This window comes from Borostomias antarcticus (genome assembly GCF_949987555.1).
Source record: "Borostomias antarcticus genome assembly, chromosome: 14".
NCBI lineage: Eukaryota > Metazoa > Chordata > Actinopteri > Stomiiformes > Stomiidae > Borostomias > Borostomias antarcticus.
Window position 1 is genome coordinate 22,929,230 of NC_140247.1, and position 5,121 is coordinate 22,934,350.

A 5,121-nucleotide genomic window follows, 5' to 3' on the forward strand; every position below is an offset into this window, starting at 1 on the left:
TCTCAATCAGTGGTATCTGGCCCGTGAGAGGACATGGTCAGGGCAGCGGACGTTTTCATGATTTAGGTGGATCATTCACGTCTGCTGTAGTTTCAAATTTGGTACATCCGTAGCAGGCGGGAATCGGTCAAAACTATAATCTTATCAGAACGACTCTTTTCAGGGGGGGGATGTGAATTAGAGACGCGTCGCTTCTCTCGCTCCGTCCCTCTCGTTCGCTTCCTTTCTCCCTCTCCGTCAAACGGAATCGTTCAAAATCGAAAAAGAGCTGACTTTTTTCCCCGGTAGTAGCGAACTGCCCCCCCCCCCCACAACCCCGCCCCCGCTCACCCCCCTCCCTCCCTCCCTCTCTCCCCCGCCGAAACAGATGGCGTTTTATGCTGAGCACAATCAGGACTATTCAGCGTCAGGCTGGGCGAACCCTCCCCACCTGCGCTCAGCCCCAATCACAACCTAATGAACACATTGGGAGCAGTCTGCTCCAAATTACTCCCAGTAGGAGCCGGGCCCACAGGTACCCCCCCTTACCCTCGCCTACCCCTCCTCCCCACACACACTCACCCTCTCACCGACCCCCCCCCCCCGGCCAGCCCGTCCGTTTCCTAGCCCCTCCGCCCCACCGCTTAATCAAATCAAGATTTCTATCTCCGTCCTGTCAGCATTCCAACACAGCTCGGCGAGGCTTTGGGCGTGGAGGCCGGGTGTGGGTTACACGTGGGGAGATACGGATTGACAGCTCTCCGTGTTTATGTGCTCGTGCAGAACAGACTCTAAAAGTGATACGGCCCAAAGATGTGTCTTGCCCCAGGAATAAAAGGATAAATATGCTTTCGTTATTACCCAATAATCTATTTCTATTGGACGTCTTCTCACCTGTGTTCACACGTGTACATTAGTGGCCCTCTCACCTGTGTTCACACGTGTACATTAGTGGCCCGTGTTAAGGGCTTCGCCCCGGGGGGGGGGATTTGAACCCACACAGTTGCGCCAACAGGGATGTTCCTCTTGGAGGGACCGTAAGTGTTCTTTTTGAGGAGTGAGTTTAACCATTTGCTCACTACCACTACCTGGGACTCATGAGGACACTTTGTCACCCGGTTACAACCTGTACATGTACACACAACACACTCTCACATGTACACACAACACACTCTCACATGTACACACAACACACTCTCACATGTACACACAACACACTCTCACATGTACACACAACACACTCTCACATGTACACACAACACACTCTCACATGTACACACTCTCACTGATGGGGGGAGGCGGGGTCATCTACCGTCTCTGAGTGGAGGTTTAAGGGATGGGTGATTCTCAGGGACCTTGGTCACCCAGGCCTCTAGACACCAGCAATGTCATCCATTAAGATTGTTTGCCCTCAGGGCTTTACTAACAACACACTGCAGAGTAGAAGGACACATTTTATTCACTGGCTGAGATTGTGAAGCTTAACTTTTTCCTCCCAAGTACTGTCAGCTTTCTCCAGAAGCCTGTTGTAGTGTATATTTGTGTGTGTGTGTGTGTGTGTGTGTGTGTGTGTGTGTGTGTGTGTGTGTGTGTGAGAGTGAGTGAGTGAGTGAGTGTGTGCGCACAGGGAGAGAGCGGGGGGGCAGTTGTATATCCTCGGTGACCGACAACAGAAGTGTGCTGTGGTTCCAGGCCCGGCATAGCGATACAACATCCTCCGGGACAAAAGGGTGCAGCTGGGGCACCCTGGCCTCCCCCTCCCTCCCTCCCTCCCTCCCTCCCTCCCTCCCTCGGCCTGTCCCATCAATCGCTGTGGGGGTCCCGGGCCGGCCACCAGCCGCTGTATCTGTCCATCAGCGGGGCCCGACGGCAGCGCCAGTGCTGGGTGTGTCCCCGGCCGTCCCTCTGGCCAATCAGCACCTCAGTCAGCCCCAGCGCCGGTGGCCACAGGCTGCTCCTCCTGCCGCATGTCAAAAAGAGCCAGGAGCAGCGGAGGAAGTGCACATATCCTCGAATGGCCTTGATCCAGATGGAGGCGCCCATGACAATAGCCCCACCGTGCCTGCGGTGGCCTGTCAGCCAACGCCACACAGGCCGCCACAATGACCCGGGAGAATTATGCATGCGGGACCCGGGAACCATTGACATGTTAAAGAGCACAGCCAGTTGCTATGATAATTGATTTAGCCCCATTCCGAAGCAGAGGGCCCTTTTCTCTTAACAGGTCTTTTAAAGGCCGCTTTGGGGACGTGACATAAGGTGGGCTGAGAAACGTATATAAGGTCATATATCTCTCAACTGAGATACTTAGCTGGGTTCCTCTTGAGTTGATGGATTTTTTTTTTAGCTACCCCTGTCATGTTGATTGACAGACAACTTGAGGGTAGGCGGACATTTCAAGGTACACATTGTTGAGGTAGATTAAATGCAGGGGTGCGGTAGGGAACATTTTAATGACCTCTGTCCACTTCTTGATCCTGCGGATCGACGAGCCTACTCTTCGTAGAGGAGGACGCGGGAGTTTTTAAAGCACTGCTCGCAAAAACACCGTCGACAGCGTCGACCGCTGTGTGGGTAACATCACACCTGCCATGGGGGAGCACTGACCTGTTTAACCAAACATCGCCATCAATGACATTCCTGCCGGCGCTCGGCTCTTCAATGGGATGTTTGGTTACGTCACGGGGCGCCCGGTCGCCCTCGGCCTCCATGCCGTCTCGGTGAGAGTGGCCACTTGTGTACAGCTGTGGAGTGTTTGGTCAGTAATGTAAAACCAGGAAGCCTTTGAAACCTAATGAAGGCCTCTTTGGGAGGAGGTTGGAGGTTCACCATTATTAGAAGACTCAAAGCGTTCTCCTCCGACACCCCGGGGGGAGGTCAGGGACACGGGCCGCTCTCCTCCACCTCCAGCTGCCCGCCGGAGTGCGTCCGTGATGCGGTGTAGCCGTTGGAGAGATGATGAAGAGTGTGCGGCTACATGTGTGTGTGTGTCTGTGTGTGTGTGTGTCTGTGTGTGTGTGTGTGTAAATATCAAGCTTGCAGAGAGTGACTGACTGCCAGCAGGCCCATCGGTAGGCCTCCTGCCCCAGCGCTCATTCAAACCAGCCCCGACCCCAGAAGGAGGCGTGTCCACGCTGCCACGTTCATTTTTATTAGACCTCCTGCGAACGGTGCCAGTCAGCGAGCGCAGACGGGTGTAAAGCGCCGCTCCAGCACTTTCAGCGCAGGTTCCCCCCATGTTAACAAGATGGTGGTTAATACCATGGCGTTTACAACGGTGGTCGCGTGTATAATTAAGATGCTGTTGCATTTGTCATTAAAAAAACAATCACCGCGAGGTGGGGGGGGGGGGTGGTTGGGCGGGGGCAGAGGGGGGGGGCAGGAAATGTAGCAGGAGACGTTTTCACTTTGAACAGTGGAAAATTAAAGCTGTCAAAACCTCACAACATTGTTTTGACATCATTCCAATGTTTATGGATTTTCCTGTGTGTGGCCAGATTGGGTAATAAAGAAAAGGAGATTTAAGTGCTTCACCTTGTGCTCGTTGGAGGAACAAAGGTTGCAATGTTTGCACAATGCAGATGCTCTTCTGGGAGGTCTGGCCTCCAGTGCTAATTCATGAGAACCATGTTGCGTGGCCTCCCTCCATGAGGAGCCTGGCTACTAATGGCTTTGTCCTCCTCTTTTAGGACCCTTTACTAAGAGTCAATATATATATTTTTTTTTTTAAAGATATTTTTTAGGGCTTTAATGATATAGGACAGTGTAGAGACAGGAAATGTGGGAGAGAGAGAGGGGAGGGCATGCGGCACAGGACCCGAGCCAGGAATCGAACCCTGGTCCACCGCGCAAAGGACTAGCCTTCATATGGTGCGCGCCTTACCCAGTGTGCTACTGGGGCGCCCCTACTAAGAGTCAATATTTGATACATTTATCAAACTATTTACAAAATTATCATAGCTAAGGGCTAAGTTTAACTACCCTGTTAGGAAGATTCCTTTAACATAGTCTCTCATTTATCAATATAAAGAAAGACTGGCTTCTGGCAGGAAACAGGAAACACAGGGGTCAATCTAACTGTCATTCTCTCTTTTTTTATTTGATAATTCCTATCAGCCCAGTTGCCAGCCAATATGGAACAGACGTGCATTCCTGCATGTTAAGTAGCTAGGACAAAAACCCTGAACTCTCGCTAGCCTTTCCCCGCTTGCCTGGGTGAGCAGGGCGGGTCTCTGACAGTCAAACGTACTCGCTGGGAACTGAAAAACCATCCGTTTCAGATCAATCGTGTTGGCAGCACTGGGCTTCCAGCATTCGCCAATTTGGGTCAATCAGCGCTGTATTTGAAATGAACTAGTGAAGGGATCGGGGAGACAGCTAACGCTGGCCAACATCGCGTTGACGTTCTGGCAAGGGAAGACAGATATTTCAGTTATGTTAGCGGCCAGCATGGCTCCTCTGGTATCTATGGAGAGGTGTAAGTGGTGTCGTGGCTCTCCATCCTGTCCCCTCTGTCCCACCGGGAGCCTGTCACCCCGTCACCCTGATGACCCGCTATCTATGCTGAATGGAGAGATCAGTGGGGATATCTGCTCATCACACTGCTTATCTTATCGTATCCCTCCACCCCCTACCGCTCTCTCTCTCCTTTGCAGCCGTGCAAACACAGCACCCTCTTTCTGTCCCCTTCTCTCCACATCCGTCCGTCCGTCCGCCGTCCATCCGTCCGTCCGTCCGTCCATCCGTCCATCCGTCCATCCGTCCATCCGTCCGTCCGTCCGTCCATCCATCCATCCATCCATCCATCCATCCATCCATCCATCCAACACCCTGGCTGTTCCTGTGCCTACCCACTGTAGGTTATCTCTGCATATATGCATACTGTATGAAATATATGTATCTATCCCCATTTATGCGATTTCTCCCCTGGGGATCAATAAATGTTTCAGAACATTAACTTGACTTAAAAAATGAGCCCACAACAATATACTGACAAACAGCCATTTTCCGTCCGTGAACATGGAACATTCTAGAGCATTCTAGACAGAAACCGGCCTCAGCTTCAGTAAAACTACAGTAAAGTACAGCATATAACGACGGAATCTGAATTAACAAATTAAACAGTTGAGCCGATTGGGATAA